Source organism: Stegastes partitus, unplaced genomic scaffold (assembly GCF_000690725.1).
Source record: "Stegastes partitus isolate 25-593 unplaced genomic scaffold, Stegastes_partitus-1.0.2 Scaffold24, whole genome shotgun sequence".
NCBI lineage: Eukaryota > Metazoa > Chordata > Actinopteri > Pomacentridae > Stegastes > Stegastes partitus.
The window spans coordinates 123,591-141,239 of record NW_007577755.1 but is presented as its reverse complement, the minus strand read 5'-3'; the positions used below and the strand labels follow the sequence as shown (position 1 = coordinate 141,239).

Here is a 17,649-nt window from a genome sequence, read left to right as displayed (position 1 = left end):
TCTATCTATCTATCTATCTATCTATCTATCTATCTATCTATCTATGATTTATTCATATACAGTATTATATATTTATTCAGATTTTAAATATAGGAGTCCTTTATTAACATATTATATGAATTCTATTTTATGCTGTTTACTGGTACAACTGGATTTCTCTTTTGCTCTTCTTTTAAGGAGTATATATGTGTGTGTGTGTGTGTATACATATATAGTCTTAATTAAGATTTTATACATGAGAATCCCTGATTAACACATTCATATAGTATACTATTTATAAATTATAAATATATAGAACATCATACATATCATAATATATATACAGTAAATATGTCTATATATTGTAATATATGTATATTGTGCCATATATTTGTTATTTTTGGCATCTTTACTGACTGCTGGCCCTGTGTTTGTGTTTTCTTCACTTTTAAACTAACAACCAGCTGTATTCTTCTTCAGTGAGTGAAGCACTCTTTATTCTGTTGTTATTCTGTTATTATATTCTGTTACATTTTAGATTGTGTCACATTATATTATTTCACTTCTTTTACAGTGTGCTTTACAATGGATCAATAAATGTATTATTCAGTGTATATTACTATCTCTCGAGGTTAATTATACACTATTTTATTCATCCTGGCTTCAGTCACAGTACAGATTTATTCAGTCGGTGTCACAGGTTAGTGACAGAGCCGGTGTTGGTACCGAGCAGACACCCGGAGGAGTCCCGGTGTCGCTGGATGTTCCCAGCTTTGGCCAGTGGGTGACGATATTTTACCGGTTGAACTTTGAGAACCCCCCAACTGTTCTCACCCTAAGATGAAGAAGGATGCTGTCATGTTGAGTGCCTCTCACACACACTAGTCTGAGCATCCCGGCACCGATTACTCCCTCTTTATTCTCAAGTCCATCATTTATGACAGCATTATATCAAACGTGGTCCGCTGCGTTGTAGCGACATAAGACAAGATATACAGGTGGCACTGCAGCTGTTGTGCTACTCTCTGTAGTGGCGACACTTGGCTAACTAACGTTGGCTAATTGCCCCTGCTGCTGCTGCTGCTGCTGCTGCTATTGTTTGTTGTTGCAGTCTCTCATCAAACAAATCACAGATGTTGTAGATCAAGCTCTTTAAGGTAAGTGCCGTGAGCTGCAATCAGCCGTCTTTCTTTGCCTTTGACGTTCATCAGCAAACGGGGGAGAAATGACAAATATTAACGGAACAGTTTGTAAACGTTGGGCTGTTAACGCACATCCTTGCTTGCTAGCTATTTGGCTAATTTTCCCATTAGCATCAGCTAGCTAGTTAGCTGATAGACTTGTTTGCCCCTTACTGTTGCTGGTTACCATGAACTAACGTTAGCGGCTAACGCCAGTGACTAGCACTGATTGGGGAATGCCAGCTAGGAGCAGTGTAATGTCTGGATGCAAACAGCTCGCTGACACCGGTTAGCACAGAGCACATGCAGTACACACAACATGGCTTTATTTTATTAAACGCTTCGTGACATAAAGGCGGACGTAGCACTGCAATACACCACAGCAAGCGTTTGCCCCTTTTCAATCACCCAGTGTAGTGTCTCTGTTCCAGGGAGTAGTCTGAGCCCATTGAGCTATTGTCATTAGCTTTAGGAAACGTTAGCTAGCGAAGCTAACTTGCTGTCTTTGTGTGTTTGGCTTGTGCTCAATTATTGTTATCTAGCTGGCAGTTTGTGATTATTTACGAGTATAGCATGGGCTGGTTTTTATTGGGGAGGGGGGGAAAGTTAACACCGGATGACGGCACGCGTTTTACCTGTGAAAACAAAGATGCAGTGGTTGTAACATCTTCATTGAGGACATTTGTCAACAAATACAAACAGCAGAAGTGGCATTCACACTTTTCATCTGTGGTAGGCTCAGCAGTTCAAAATATTGGAGTACAAGTGATTGCATAAGATGCAAGAGTAGAGATATTTATAGTGTTTGTACTTGTATTTGTGAAGTGGATTTTTTTTGTGCATAAGGCTGATCTGAGTTCTGATTTGTAAGTTTGAAAATAGTAAACAAAAGAGAATTGACTGATAGTATTTGCAGCAGTGATTCTACTCAATCTGTCCTTTCAAAATAAGATGACAAAGATGGACTGTGTCCTCTTCAGTGTGTGTAACTGAAAAATGCAGAGCTATGAAAAACCAGTGATTTATTTTTATTGAGTGCTTATGACTCACTCCCGACTCGTTCACTTTCTTGTGCCTTGCTGCGCAGTTGTGGACTTGGCGACACCTAATAAATATTATATACCAAGCTGAATGATCAAAGGAGGGAGAAACATTTGTTTTGCTTCATAAATGCAGAGCTATTTTCAGTCCACTGAAGAATGTAATTTAATGTTGACAACAAAGCCTGCGTTTCTTCACTTGTCACAGTGCCACACTGTTAGCCTCGACATGAAGAAAACTTCAATAAATCATCAGATACCCTGACACCATTGTAAAAACCTGCTTAACACTACATTGTGTTTAATAGCCTCAAGCAGCAGGTTTTGGTACTTTGCTGTTAACTTTATCACTGCTTTGACAATCTATTCAGTCACTGCCACCTGTGTACGTTTCCTGGTAATGACGTGATACTGCACTGAGGTCACTGAACTGAAAAACTTCTTACACACTTGATGTTTGTCATGTAACAGAGGCTTAAGTGATGCAACGCTGTCACACATACACCCGTATGGCCAGAAGAATCTTGTGTGGAATACTGTTTTCGCTCAGTGAGTTGTTTTAAGACTATTATGTCATCCTATCTTTGAAAAACTAATGAAAAAAATACACCCTTTTTTTCTCCCTCCATACATCTTGCACATGGAAAATCAGATTTTTTTGTGGTTGTTTCGTGCTTCCAGTAGCTTAGTCCTTGTTATTTAGATTTTCTTTAACTACCACTTAGATGGTAAACTTGCTAGGTTAGGATACAGAAGTCTGCCATTAGAGGCTATATGTTGATTACTACTTCAGCACACTCAGACTGAAAAGCACCTTCATGTTTTTGTAGGAGGGAGAATTCTTTATGTTGAGCCGGTGGATAATTTAGCATTTCTTAAAACGGAACCATTTGCGGCGTTCGCTTTTGTTTGTTTCTTTCATGTTATTCGCGGAGCTGTTATGTGGTCTGGGTGTTTTATAGTGTTTCAATTTGAATGGCTCCTCAAGAGCAGCAGTGGGTAAAATTACTTTGAGTCACATATCCAATGACACACCCCGTCCATCCAATGTTAATCTAGCTGGGTGGCCGTAGTCGCAGCGGAGTAATGATAAGAGAAGTGCAATAACCCTGCTATTTTCTTTTAATGACTAATATGTGTTTGAGTAATGGCGGCTCCCTGTGAGTAATATGTGGCAAAGGCCAGGCAATGTTGAGAAGAATCCCTTTTCACTTCACTCTGACACCTCTTTGTTGGATAATTTGTCAATACACATGCTCTGAAATTCAATGTTTACATGCTGCGCTCAAATGGCATCTCACTGTTTTTCACCTAAGATGCCGTCAGTACGTCTTTCCTTCACCATGAATCGTCATGAAATATGATTCTCCCATTGTGATGCCCGGGTCTGGCCCTCGGAGCTACTTCATTCCGTGTGCCGAAGCGCTGTGGCATTGTGTTGCAGTCCAGGACGGCGCTATAAGCTGTCATCGTAGTGGCTGGTCTGTATTTTAAAAGAGGCGTTTTTGCTCTCAGTGAAGCCATTGTGCTTCAAAGAAAGGTGATTAGGCTGATTCATTGTTTTGTTCGAGACCGTTTTGCGCGAGGATTTCATATGCAGTATGGAATTACGTTTGGCAGGAGAGGTAGGTAAGCAGTGAAATGTCTGCTTTTCAGAGCCAACACAGGAAATGATGTGTAATCAGGCATCTAGACATCACATTTGTAATCAAGGAGAATGTGTTGCCTTGTATTTATATTCTAATGACTGTGCATACTTGCAGTGGACAATAAGGAAGCAAGTGGATGAACTGATTTAGCTTTTTTTTTTTTTTCCTTTACAGTGCTTGATATCAGTTTCATTGCAAGATATCTGGTTGTTACATAGAAAATTAATGCTCGGAACAAAGGAGCAATGTTCGCTCAAAGACCTCTTGATGGGCCATTCAAGTGCTGTATATTCATTAAAAATAACAATCTGTCAGCACTTACTGACAGCACGCACAACAAGCCAAGCTCTCTTTATTGTTCTCCGAAGATGTTTTTCAGTTCCCGTGCCAAGAGCTGGGTAATTGGCTGTAGCAAAGCCTTGCATGTGTTGTTTTAAGATATTGGACTGACACGCACAGGGCACACTGGCAGAAATGAGGCAAGCACACACACTCCCCCCCAACCTTCCTCCTCCTCCTCCCCCTCGTCCTCCTCTTCCTGGCTTCTCCCTGCAAGTCAGAGGAGGCAAGATGCTGGATGTGTTTTGTGTTCTTTGACAGCTTCCCTTCACCTCTCATAAGAGGAGATCCAAGCATGCGGCATCATATCTCATCTTTGTTTGATTCGGGCCTAGCTCTGCAGCTCCACAATTGTGCCAAGCAGATAGTATCGGCAAATGCTATTCATGTTAACAATTGTGAGCTGTCTTGCTGCATACTGCTGGTGGTATTTGATGTGCTAGATGTGATCAAATCTGCTTTCTGTGTGAGCTCAGCCACGGTGAAGTCGGGCCTCACTTCATCTCACAAATGCCGCCTGTGTCTTATTGGGCTGGCTTGGCACGGACTCACATCTTAACTAATAAGACACACTGTGTTTTGTGCTGTTGCCAGCCTCTCAGCAGGTCCTGTAGGTAGAACAAAAACATTCCCTGCATTTTTTTTTTTCCTCTTGCTGAACTTGGTGCGTTCCCACTCATCACATTATAGTGCCCTCTTCGCCTAATGTACATGAGTGATTGTACAATGGAGTGTGTGGAAACTGCAAATTGAAGCTTGGCTATCATGAGTGCATGCATGAAGCTGCTGTGATGGTAGTGACAGCACAGCAGTTTTTTTTGTTGTTGTTGTTACTAGCATGTAATTATTAGCATAAACGCCACATAAAATGCAGGTGATCGTATGATTTATTTATTTTTTCCCACTATTTTGGTTGATAGGCTATTAATAGTGCTTACTCAGTTACAGTGCCAAGAAGCATGAATTGAAAGTAAAAGACAAAAATAACAGTCAGCCATTTGCCATCTCAGTAAAAGAGGAAAATGAAATGGTGTAGGATCAGCTGGCTGGCCCCCGAGGAGAAAGAGAGAAGGGGGTGGGTGGGGGGGTTGAGATGAGGAGGAGGAGGAGGAGGAGGAGGAGTGCTTTGCTGCTGTGTGTGTCAGTGCTGATTAGGTAAGAGATTGCCTCATGTAATGACACGGCATGGCGCTAGTGGTGCAGAAACACAAACAATGCATACCAGTGTTTTACTGCGCACACCCCCTGCAGCTGCCTGCCTGAAGATGTTTATATAGACATATACACTCTCTCTAGAATATTTCAACATCTTTAGATAGTTCTCCCCCTTTTTTTTTTTCTTTTTTTTCTCTTTTCCCAGCGACACACACATCTATTCCATCCGGAAGCCAATAGCCCTTTTCTCTGAGCGCTCTTTTCTTCTGTAGCGCAGATGAAAGATGGAGGTGATTAAAGGAAAGGAGCACAATGGAGTCTGTGCAGTTTTCTATCAGCGCTCATTGTTGCTATTGACAGCAGCATTTTTCAGCACAAATATATACATTATTAAATACGCTGAATAACCTGCCAAACTGCGTGCTTTGTTAGTTTAACCTGAGGGTTAGTTAAGGGTTTACGTCGATGTACTGGACCTATTGTGCACAGAAATGTCATGCGTGAAAACCCACCGCGTTTTTTTTTCTTCTAGTGCTAGTCATTAAGGTAAATAACCGCTTTGTTATAGTTATCAGAGAGGCACCTTGATTAGCAAGTCTAAACGATGCAGTTGGGTTAATTGATTATTTTATAGAGAGATGTGTCAATAACAGCTGTCTATTGTCCAGACACATGTGTCTTTGTCATCAATTAAAGTGGCGGTAATGGCTTGTTATGTTGTGTTTTTCTGTGCAATATTGGGTATGCAGCACATTGATTTTTAACGCTGCGGATGAGACAAATCGTACGGACATTGTTTTATAACGTGCTGGTTGTGCTTTGTGACCTCTGTGACTAATACAGATATTGCACCAGTGTTGTGACTGTGCACATGAGGCACCGTTTGCAGAGCTGCAAAGCCGGGACCTGTGACTGATGTTTTAATGGACACGGCACGCAAGTCAGCGGTGAGCTCAGGGTTCATGCAGCCGTAAGGAAATGACCCCGGTGACATTGTGGCTCTCCACTCCCCCCTGTTCACGAGGTGCCTCCAGTAAACTGTGTCCTTGCTCGCCCTTGCAGGTTAGGCGCACCTATTGAGCCTGCTGAGCCTTAAGTTTAGATGCTGGGACTTTGAGCTGGATCGACTGGGTTTAAGGATGGACATCTTGTCTCTGTACCCCAGTTCCAGCAGCCCGCACAGAGAAAATGAGTTCTGAGGATTGGGTTTAGATTTGCCACTGTAGCACTTCCACTCTGATACACTCTAGCTACCATCAGGGGAAGGTTGTCAGAGAGAGAGAGAGAGAGAGAGTAGGAGAGAAAACAGCGAAGCACAGCAGTGCTATCTAATAGATCAATTTGTAATAAATCTGTTGCCTCAAGCTGTTGTTGTTCGCTTCTACTCAGTAAAAGGTGTCTGCGTTTCTCAGGCAAGAAAATGCTTGTCAGGCTGGGCATACAGAGCTATCAGTGAATGAGACGCGCCTAAAGCACAGTAAATCATTTTCTCTGTGCTCAGTTTACATAGGTCGAACACATTGCTCTCTTATCAGCACATTCCATTGGTCCAAAAAAAGAGGGTTATAACCAATCGATAGGGCTGAGCGCTGAAATCAGGAAGTAACGCTCCCCTCACATTAAATTTCCCCATTATCCAATATGAACCATTAATCATGATGAAGGAGCTATTGATTAGGCTATCAGCCAAGGTTGGTCAATTTATTTACCGAGAGTCATTCCACAGCGCGAGGGTCTGTTGAAGTAGCGCTGCTTTACGAAAACCGAGTGGCAGAATTAAAATGGCCCCATTATTATGACAACAGTTTGATCTTTAAGGTAACAAAAGAGCAGGCCTCTATAAAAACCACATGGGACCTCTCCTGCTCCTCCTCCACTAGCAGCCATATGGACCGTACTAATTGTGTTTTACGCCAACCATTTTCACCGATCCATTGGGGACTTGTGGAAGTGCTGTAGCTATAATGTCACCAGCACTGGGCTGGCTCATGAAAGAAACATTAGCAAGCAAGATGAGAAGACAGGAAGGCAATACACTGCAAGTCAACACAATTATTGATTTTATTCAAATGAAATCTGTGGTTCTCTGTTCTGGATTTGACGTCTGTTGCTTTTAAGGTATCATTTTTACTATCGTTTCTATTGTGTCTTTCTCCCCAGTCGTAGTCATTGTCTGTGACCGGCATTCAGTTTAGTCCCCACACATGTACCTTGTCAATGTGTGAAATCTTCTTCTTGGCATTATGCCAGTGTGTGAACATATAGCTAATAAGAGGACTTGTTCTTGTAATCCCGTATATCCCACCACGCACCATAAAGATGTTTTATCCACTTGAATGACAAGATGATTTTTTTTCCTGGCAGATTCTCTTCCTGACCAGCGCCACACGTAGCCAGCTGTAATTGCTCTGCAGATAAATCGTCTTTCATCCGTTTTGTTTTGTGACAGCACAAATGCTGAGGTTTGAATGTTGAATGTAAATGTGACATTCACAGTATTTGCTTTGCCCTTCAGGCCAGGAATTGGTTGTAAAGTGTTTGAAGTGCTAAGTGTGACTGAGGCAAATCAGTGTGTGTTTTAACGTGTTTATAATATGCAATCATGAAAAGGGCACATCTATGGAAATTAGATCCTTTGAGGGAGGGGCTTTGGAGTGGTGATGGCGGAGAGGGAGGGAAAAGGGAAAAAAAAACGTGTGTGTTTCATTGTGTCCTCTCTAACAGTTTTCTTGTAATTATTGAAATTGATGTTTGCTGCGGAGCTGTAAATCTGCAAGATCTCCTGTTAATAAAGCGGCAGAGGCAGCCGAGCCGTTAGGCTGGGAAATAAAAGGCAATCAAGCCTCCAACATCCTGTCCCTCGCCCCAAAATGAAGCAGCAGAAATCCTAATTAACTGAGAGGATGAGCAGCTCTTACTACAGTGCTCGGCTAGTCGGTGGCACAGCTAGCTGCTATACTCTAATGAAGACGCTCTGCTAGTCTGCCCCAACCTCTCTCTTTCTCTCTCGCTCTCCCTGCCTTCCAGCCCTCTCTATCTGGCTCAGGCTTGCTTGGGGTGTATTTCCCCTTCAGCTCCTCTTCTTTTCTACCTCTTCCTCCTCCTCCTCCTCCTCCTCCCTCCTGCCTTGTGTGTGAAGTTGTGGATGTGACCGTTGCACTGATGGAGTGAGAGAAGCTTTGTAGCCTGGAGGTGTCTGGAAGTCCTGCACAGGAAATCGGTGAGCTAGATGATGGCCTCTGTGATGGTTATTGCTGCTTATGTAAAGTGCTGTGAGAGAGAGAGAGGGAGAGAAGGCATTGATCTCGTCCCATTGATTTCATAGATCCTCTTTAAGATGACAATACAGTTGTCTTTCTGTGTCATCTTCAAGTGCTCCTTTTCAAATCAGCGACGTGGCAAATTACTCCTGTCATCAGCCGCCCATATTCAAACACCATTGTGTCATCCTTTGTGCAGTTGAAAGCCAGGTTAAATCTTGCTTTGCACCTTTGATATTTGTTTGTGCATGCAACGCCGTCTTTGAGCTTGACATTCAGTAACATGCTGGTTGTGTTTCACTGCTTTGGTGTGTAACCAGAACTGCGAGAATTTAAAAGCAAAGTGGCTTTAATACAAAATAAGATAAGCTCCGTGAAGTGAATCCACATCTTTGTTGTTGTGGAGGAGTGAGTGATCATTGATTGTTTGAAACCTGAGCTTGCCTCAGCTCCCAGCCAGCTGCTCCTCACTATTTACCTGTAAACTTGTCCTTTCTTCTTTTGGCTTGTCTGTGGATGGCCGCAGAGTTCTTTCTCTGCCTCCCCCCACCACCATCATCCCTGCCTCTCCCCCTCCCCTGCTTCCAAGAAACCCCTTTGTTGTACCAAGCAACCCAAAAGCCTCCAGGGATGAACAGACAAATAGAAGGAGGCGACAGGTGAGGCTCGGTCCCTCCATTCTCCCATCTATCCTTCTCCCCCGTGAGCACTCTGCCAGACAAGTTTCCAGGCACTCAAAAGCAGCAAATCGACTCACTGTAGGATTCACTGTCACTTAGCCAGGCCGGGGCATAGCAGCTCACTAGGAGGCCAGATCCTCCTCTCCCCATTTCACCACCATCTCAACTGAAGAAAATGCTATTTGGCACGGCATTGCTGAGGCCAGGTTTCTCTTGTAAAGATGACCTTATTCCAGCCTGCCCAAAACCTCTTTCTTCGCTTCTTCATTTCTACATTAGTGATGGGAGAAGCTGATGACAACTTGATTAAGTGCTTGTCACATCTCAAATAATTCCAACTGGATGGGTCCAGTCAGCGGCGCTCCATCTTGATTGGCTCTGGTTAATTTTAAACAACACGATTGGCAGGCGAGATGGTTTCGGCGGATGTTTTGTTTGTGCACACATTTCATGATTGTGATTGAGCGCGAGGAGAGCGCTGTCAGAGTTTCAGTCTCTCCCCCCCCTCCACCCCCCTTTATTCTTGGCACAAAGCAAACGATCTGCTCGGCACAAAGCCAGCGCTCGCTGCAAACACCAGTAGAGGAAGGTGGCATCTGGCTTCGCATCACGCTCGTGCACACGCGCTCGGATGCATGCACAAGGGCATAGACACATGCACTCTGTGTAATGAAAGCCCCCCCCCCCCCTCAAAAAAAAAAAAAAAATCCCATAACAGCAGGAGTTTAAATTTCACTCCACAGTGTGACAGCTTTGTCACAGGGAAGAGATTCGCCGCCACCTCTGGCAGCCCTCAGAGACCCTTCCTTGAAGAACCAGCAGTCCTCGCTTTGCTTTTCCCTGTTTCCCACTGTATTTAGCACTCAGCCTTTTCCTCTAATCAACAACAGGCTTGTGAAAATCTCTACATAAAACAATGCACATTTCTTTTTTCTTTTTTTTTTATTCCCCCCTCTTTTCCTCTGCCTGACTCTTCCCCAGAGTTTTTTTTTCATGTGTGTGTGTGTGTGTGTGTGTCTTGCCTGTGTAGCTGCAGCTATGAAGAGGATGACAACAGGCAGAGGAAACTAAAAGGACATGTTGTCTTTACCCCTCAACTCCCCCTCCACCCCCACCCGTCCTCTTTTTTTTGCTTCCCTCTTTATCACTTTTACCTCGCTAACGCAGCTGCTTACATTACAACAAGCTCGTCCACCTTGTATTTGCTGTCGCCGAGAGATAAAGACGATGAAAGTGAGAAACATGTGTGATATTCTCTGGGAATTTCGCATAGGAATGTGGATGTACACATGTGAGGAAAGAGGTCATATGAGTTGTTTTTTTTTTTTTTTAAGGTTTTGTGTGTGTGTTTTTTGTATTTTTATTATTTATAAGTAAATGGAGCTCATGGGGCACGGGACTCGACAGGCGTGTTTTAATTGTTTGTGGCACGTGAAATGAGAAACAATAATGTGTGACTACTAGAGGGCCCCGGAGATTACAATCTGGTCGGCTGCTTAAAGGAGTGTCAGAGAGATGCATTACCACATCTCTGTTTCCCTCTCTGCCCTCTGAGCCATAAACCACTCACAAGCATTTAGCCAGCAGTGATTTCTCCTCTTTTCACCTCCTCGCCCTGTTTGTGATCCTGTGGAGCTGCTCGGTGGAAAAACCTCCCAGGCTTCTTGAATGAATCCTCTAATGTATGGGTGTCTGTGTGTCTCTGCTTGCAGCCTTGGTTCTCGGCAAATATCTGCAGCACCACCTGATTTGACTTGGTAATGGGGCATTGATGAGTCTTGGGGGAAAATCGGAAAAGGAGCACAAAACCGTACAGCAAAAACCCACTGCTTTGAGGCGGCTGTAGAGACAGCGTCAGGTTTCTCAATAGCAATTGACATAAGTGGGAAAAAATAGATGGTGAGGTAAAAACGGAGGGCTATAGAGATATAGCTGTCATCTGCTGATGCCTACGGCTGCCTGCTGTTCCTACAGGGGCAGGGGAAAAAAAAAAAAAAGAAGCCAAGAGGTAGAGATAGGCTTCAACTCCATTTGTATTTTTTCTCCACCACTCTGAAAAAGCTGGTTCTATCACCAGAACAGTAGATTATTTACATTTTTAGTAGAGCTCATTGCTCACAGAATACTGAGTTCAGTGTGGAGGACATAAAAGGTAGCCAAGCCAGGAGTAGTAGGAGAGATAAAAGCAGGATCGCTTAAGCACTCTCTGTTATTTGAAGCACATTTCTATTGCTGTTGATATAGCCACTAGTCTAATAATTCATCTTGCCTAGTTTTTATCACGGCCACGCTCGTGCACACACACGTGCACAGCCGCCCACACACAGCAACAACCTCGCAGAGCACAAATTCCTTTCGCCGGCGAGGGTAGACCCCTTCTGATATAAAACAAGCAATTCAAAGATGAAATGCTCATCATTCTGCTGTCTCACCACGGCCATCCAGCAGATGAGTAGTGCTGCTAACAAAAAGCAGGGGCTGACTGCGCCCAGCTCCCTCACAGGGGCATCTTGTCTATGTTATCACTCCAGCTACTGCTGCAATTAATATTAATGTGCTTTAAAGCATGCTCCAGCAGCCATGCTTCCCTCTCTCTCTCTCTCTCTCTCTCTCTCTCTCTCTCTCTCTTGCTTTGTGTGTCTGTGTGCGTGCATGTGTGTGTGTGCGTTTGTGACTCAGGAGGAAGAGAGCAATAAAGCCAGCGGGGGGATAAGAATCTAGGCAGGATATGACAGTCCTCATGTCAGCTGTCGTAGAGCTGGAGGGATATGTGGATAAAGACAAAGGATGAAGCTAAATCCCAACTAGCAAAACAGGCAGGTAGTACGTCTTGTAGGCAGAGACTTCCAGCGTCCACAGCGGCTGGACCGGGGGCTGTACACAGCCTGTTTATTTAGTCGTGTTGTAATAATGCTTGACCTTTTCTTTCAAGTCCACGGCCTGACCTTTAGCACCTTACTCTTCTGCAAATCAGTCGACGTGTGTGTGTCTCATGCAAACGCACACACATGCAGAGCGAGAGACGAGCGCCTCCTTTGCGGGGAGCTTCATGGTCTGCCAACTCGAGGAGTGGATTGTTCCAAATTAATATGCATTAGGTGGTTAGTGCAAAGCATTTAATTATGCGAGATGGCACTAAACTGTCTATGTTATGATTAGCCCAACACGTTACAACCTTAATCTCTTCATTTTTTCTCCCCCCCTCTGTCTTTCCATGGGTGAAGAGGAGGTACAGAGTGGAGGGGGGGAGGGTTTCTGTGGTGGCGGCTTAAAATGATACGTTTAGGTTTTTTCAAGCTTAAAACAATATTAATGTTCCTATATGTAAGTTAGAATAGATTGTGATCTCTGTATTTACCCTCCACACTGGACCTGGAGCCTTTCCCTACAATACTTGAGCAGTCCTCCTGTGCTACATCTAGTCAGTATCTCTAAGGTAATCCCCAAATAGTCATTCTATTTAGCACAAATTTCCCTCTTTTGTTTCCCTATACAACTCCCTGTGCAGCTGCAGGATACATTCTAGCACTTGTGTGTGGATTTGTTGTTCGTTTCACAGCCTTTACATGTCGAGTAAACTTGGAAGTGAGTTTGTGTTTTTGCACATTTAATAGCTGGAGTATTTTTGTGGTTTTTGGGACACAAATAATTAGATACAAACCCGCCCTGGCCCCCCCTGTGTTTGGAGTATATTCGTGCATGTGTGACATCTGAGCATCGATTCAGCCGTTTTCTTTTTTGTTTTGTTGCCCTCCAGAACCTCGTCATTTGTTTCCGCCTCATTTGCAGCTTACAAGACACGGAATATGCTTTTTATCTGCTTTTGTCCAAGGTGCTCTGAAAGAAACAAGCGATGGGGAAAGGTGCTCTGTGGATAGATTTCCCCTGAGGGATCCTGGAAGGACCAAATTGTGGCTAATGGTGGTCAAAATTGACATAAATACTGCTTGCCAGCCTCAGAGAGGTACATGTATGTGGAGCCCATTTAGGAGATGATTACCGCGGTAGGAGAGGTGCTGTGAGGGAAAAGTCTGAAGGGCTCGGCTGTGCCAGCACTCTTGGACCTAACAACAACTGTCAAGGGGTTAAGTGCAAAAAAAAAAAAAAAAATAGTATGTGCTATTTATCAATCAGCCAAACTTACATGGAGCTGTAATGGTAAGATGCTGCTTAAAGACCACATTACTCAGCTTGCCTCGGCTTTGTAGAAATAACATTTGTAGTGTATGCAAATAAAACTCCCAAGAGCATGTATTGATATGGTAACCGAGAGAGGCTGTCATATGTGACTCTCTCAGATTCATTCCGTTTGTGAGTAATAAGCTGCATCCAGCAACTGCACAATATCCGTCCTCTGAGCTTGTCAGGGAACAAAAACAGGGAAATTGGTTTGAAAAGAACTTTATAAAGGTATCACCACGATGTAGCTTAGAGGCTCGTGCGACTACTGAATCATCATGTGATCCTCAGCCAATTTTTACAGGGCATTTTTAAAGCAAGTGAGAGCATTTTGTCACCCGTTTCTTACGGCGTCGTCATGTTTCAGGGGAAATGCTTTGGCGCCAGTACGGAGAGCACGAATAGTCACAGCTTCTCACGTACATATGGTCACGTCAGTGTTATTTTAAGAGACTTGAAAAATCCCATCTTCTATGATATGCTGCTATATTCCCATTAGATTTTACAAGTACCCTCAGTATCTGTGCAGCTAATGTTTTCTCCCTAGAAGGAGTTTGGTATTTTCTTGTCTCCCCTCCTTCATCCCCCCCCTCCTCCTCTGTTAGCCCCCAGATACTTTGTCAGACGATATTGAATCAAGGCGGTTCCTTTTATGTGTGTGTGTGCATATCCCCGCTCTCTGTTTTCACTGAGCCGCTTTTCATGGTAGGCAAGGCTTTTTAATCTTGGGCAGCAGGCAGCGGTGGCAGAATCTGCCTGGGCAGAGTCGGAGCAAGCCAGGCAGCCATCCAGCTAGGCAGTCAGTCGCTGCAGTGGAGCCCCAGCAGCTCCCCGGAGGAGCCCATTATACAGGAGAGATATCAAACCATGAATCATTTACGCCAGTCCTCCTATCCCCTCCCTTCACCTACCCTTGCACGCAGCCCTGACGCCCGCCCGGCCGTCCGCCTGCTTGCCGCTGTCTGCATCTTTAATGAACGATTATTGCATTTCATAAACATGGGCTGCAGTAATTAAAGTATTATTGATCCTTTCCATGTTGGCTCGAAGGTGGACAAAAATGTTTTCGTGCCCTCCGCTTCACACAACATCTTTTTTGTCACCATGCTGGATGGAAAAAGTCCCTCTAGGAACAACAGGCTGTGATTTATTTACCCTGACGGTGTGATATTTTTTTTTCCCCCTCCTGTTTAGACATTTCAAGAGTAGCCTTCGTTTCAGAGAGGAGGGTGATAATACAACTGGGTGTGGTTTGCGGGTCGTTCTCATTGTGCAGCGTGTCGGGAGGATTGTGTTGGAGTGTTTCCCTGTGTTGGTGTTTTGTGTTTTGCGTAAAAGGTGGAGGGACACGGAGGTTAATGTGCTGGAAAAGAGTGATTTAGGTCAGTGGTCGTGTCTGCATCTGTCACTCTGACAAGCTGGCGTTTTAGGAGGCTGTGCGTCGTTGAATAAAGGAGAGAGTGAGAGACAACTGAGGGGAGAGCTGACTTATACAAATGAAAAAAAAGAGAGAGAGAAAAACCTGACTTGACTGTGATTTGTGCTTTCAGCGACAGGCGCCGTGTTACAAGCAGCCGTTTGATATTAACCTAATCAGTTTCACCTCTTTATTGAGGATCAAGACAGTTAAAGTCTCTGCAAATAAGTGCACGTCTCCCTGCCTCCCTCCATCTGTTTTTCCTCCTCTACCACCCTCTGCCCTGCTGTCATTTCTCCTGGTCATTTCTCCATTTCTCTTTTCCGCCACACTTGTCTCTTTCTCTCTCTCAACATCTTCCCCTTTGTTTCCTGATCCGCCCTTTCCCCTGTTTCAATCAGGAGTGCACTTCAGTTTCTGGGTAAATATCACAATCACTGATGAGAAGAAAAAAAAAAAGAGTGCTGGAATCTCCACATGGGGGTTTGAGAAGCCATTTTGTGTATCATTTATTAATATCTTAAAGCTCTGCGACCCAATGAGCTGTATGGATTTGCCGTTATATCGCAAACCCTCTCTGTTTGCAACGTCCGTGATTATCTGTGAAATTTCCTCCTGATGAATGTCTGCACTTGAATTAATTTTTTTTTTCCTGAGGGTTATGTTTTGATTGGATATTGGTTAAAACTAACTACGATTATTCACAGCTGTTGTTTGTCTTCGCCACAACTGCTAAATAACATCATCATAAATACAGTGTCGCTAAGTGCGACATAAAAATGTGAAAACCAGATTGATCCAGCCATTAAGTCACAGATAGCCTGGTTCAGCGAGCCTGTGCTGATTAGTAGCCTTTTCTCCCTGCCCTATGGCTTGTCCCTTTTGTTAGTGAGCCACATGGCTCTCTACAGGGCTTAGTCTAATCAGTGCTAAATATTCAGCGGTAGCCCATAGCCTAATCAGCCAGAGCATAATCATTGTCAACCAATTGCATTCCTCTTGACCTCCCAGATGGAGGTAAACTGCACAGCCTCTCCATAGCACCGCCTCAATTACTGCAGTGGTAATGGTGATAAAGAAGAGCACAAGCTCAAATGAAAATGGCTGATTGATGTGGACACACATGGCTCATAATTGGATTATAAGGAAGAACGTTAAGGGTGTTAGGGGCGCCGCGGTGGAGCGGGATTCTGAACACTGACCAGGTATTTAGTGATTTACCCCTCCTGCCTCCTCATCTAATACAGTTGTGCACTATATCCCCAGGGGTCTTGGCACCTAAAGCACAACCCTCTTGTCCCTCCTTTGCTGCAGTGTCAAGAGTGTGTGTGTGTGTGTGTGTGTGTGTCAGTCAGTGTGCGTCTAAGTAAAATGCTCATGTGTGGTGCCAGTGACTGGCCCTCTTATGCTAGTGACAGCTGTGGGGTCAGAACAAAAAGCTGTCTATTTGCAAAGCAGCGGTCGTCCTCGTCCTCGTGTCAAACACACACGTTCACACAAAGAGAGAAAGAGTCGGTTGGAGAACGCTTGTTTTCACTGTCGATGAATCTTTCAATTATGTCTTCGAATGAATCAATTAATAATTTAGCTTTCCCTTCTCAGTGTGCCAAATCTAAGCTTGATGTGTTAACATTTTTTTTTTTTACTTTGTCTGATAAACAGTAAAAATAAAAATTAGCCAGTTTGCAGGATTTAAATTCTTCCTTTTAAAAAGCTGTAACTGGGAAATGTTTAGTATTTTGGGTTGATTAAGAACAGGCTTGTTTTATTATACAGTGATAGTTTCTATATATTGGCTAATTTGTCAACAGAAGAAGGAGCTGGTCTGTTGTTTTGCTGAGGGGCAGCTCAACGCTCCCTTTGCTGTCGGACGGCTCCTCATTCATTTCTGTTTATCCCTAATGGAAAGCATTAAGAGAGGGATGTAATTAATTGACCCTGGCAGCTCAAAAGGAGCCGTGGTGGAGTCGGGGACCAGGTGCTGAGTGAGCTGCCCACCGTCTCTTACACTAGTCCTCATCTCAGTGTGCATATCTCTGCCGAGTACCCAACACTCCCCACTGACCGATTGGCTCAGACGGCTCTTGGTAAGTGCAATGATGCTGGATGCCTGAGCCTGCGTGAGCAGCATAATACCGACTAATGCCTGAAGGAGCGCTCTCCCCATTTCTATTTCTCCTCTTCCCTCAGCTGCTGCTTAGCCAAGCCTGGCCAGTGCAGAGCAGAGCTGAGTGCCTCCTTTTCTACTCTCACTCTGCTCTGCCTGGCAGTATATTAAAGGGAATACTAGCTTTTTCTTCGCGCCCGGGTGTTTGATTTCAACAGCAGCAGAAGCTGTCATGGCAGATAAAAGGCAGCAGGGCCCCAGAATTACGGTGCACACAGCATCTGTATTTACTGCGTCATTCTTCCTGCCTCTGACAAGGGAAGAGGAGGAGAAAATGGAGGACAGGCTGCTGCATTCATGTGTCTTTACATTGACATGTCTCATCAGGGAGAGAGGTGGACAGACAGTCTACAGTGAAGCCATCAATCAGCCCTTTTCAATACGCCTGTCCAGCACACTGTAATACTCACATAAAGACTGACAAAGGAAGGCATTATTGCTTCTGTTGACATATTTTTATAAAACCCCCTTTTCAGTTGGCTTTACAGATGGAGTAAAATAGTAGGGTGACTGTTGTGTGCTGGCTAAAAGTGTCAAAGTGTTTTTGTTTTTTTGACTGAGACCACGTGGATTGATATGATTGTTGGTAGCTTTGTTTTTTTT

The 17,649-nt window shown here is 44.0% G+C and overlaps 1 protein-coding gene across 1 annotated transcript in view; it reads left to right on the top strand.

Annotated features, from left to right (window-relative positions):
• Window positions 1–1,060: 1,060 nt before the first annotated feature.
• The window catches only part of rerea (arginine-glutamic acid dipeptide (RE) repeats a), a 126,428-nt gene continuing 109,839 nt past the window's right edge, over window positions 1,061–17,649 (top strand). The window contains exon 1 of the mRNA XM_008295740.1: window positions 1,061–1,136. The gene's annotated coding sequence lies outside the window, so the exon portion shown is untranslated. The remainder of the gene's footprint in view (window positions 1,137–17,649) is intronic.